Genomic DNA, 1045 nt, shown 5'->3' with positions numbered 1-1045 from the left:
AACAATTTATTATTATTATTATTATTATTATTATTAATATTATTATTATTATTTGCATATATTACGTGTATAGTACTTAATAAGAATAGCATTTAGTAATGTTAGCAAATGGTAATAATATCTATTAATTTAAGCTATTATTATAAAGTAGCGATAGTATCGAGGAAAAAAAAAAAGGCTCGATTATTTTAAATGAACATAAGGAACAAGACGAGACCTGTGTTATTCCTTCCGCGTTATTTTTATAATATATTATAGTTAAAGTTTCCCAAACGAACAGCACGTAAGTAACCTTGCGAGCTCATCTTATAAATGAAGATCCGCAAATGTATGTTTGCCAAAGAGAGACGTATGACATATACGACATATAGCTACGAATATTTGTATTTTATTATTATTATTATTATTATTATGATTATTATTATGATTATTATTATCATTATTATTATGATTATTATTATCATTATTATTATCATTATTATTATTATTATTATTATTATTATTATTATTATTATTATTATTATTATTATTATTATTATTATTATTATTATTATTATTATTGTGTTGTTAAATCTTGTATTTAATAAACGATTCGATATAAGCTTTCTCAAGCAAAAGATATGGCATCGTTACATCGAATTTATCTATAGATATATAGAAGTTCGAATCGAGTATAGAAATTCAAAGTTTGGCGGGAAAAGGTGGCTTTGACGAACCGACAAAGTTTCTACGTGACCAGGAATCTTCTTCAATTGAATAATCACGCGTTAACAGTGTTCCCTCAACGTGAACACCGCCGTTCCGTAAGTCGAGCAAAGTGATCTGTTATTATGGCCCCTGACCTCGGGCAGAGAACGTAATTGACGCCTCGATGATCGTAATTATTTCGCTTATGATCATCGACGGATCGATTTTAATGACGTTGAGAAAACGACACCGATAGATAAGTAACGATCGGGGTCTCGAAAACGCGACTCATTTTTTTTTCTTTTTTCTTCTTTTCTCTCTCTCTCTCTCTCTCTCTCTCTTTCTTTCGATCGTCAAT

The sequence above is a fragment of the Vespa velutina genome, chromosome 10 (assembly GCF_912470025.1).
Source record: "Vespa velutina chromosome 10, iVesVel2.1, whole genome shotgun sequence".
Lineage (NCBI taxonomy): Eukaryota > Metazoa > Arthropoda > Insecta > Hymenoptera > Vespidae > Vespa > Vespa velutina.
The sequence above is the reverse complement of the archived record's forward strand: the minus strand, read 5'-3'. Positions refer to the sequence as shown.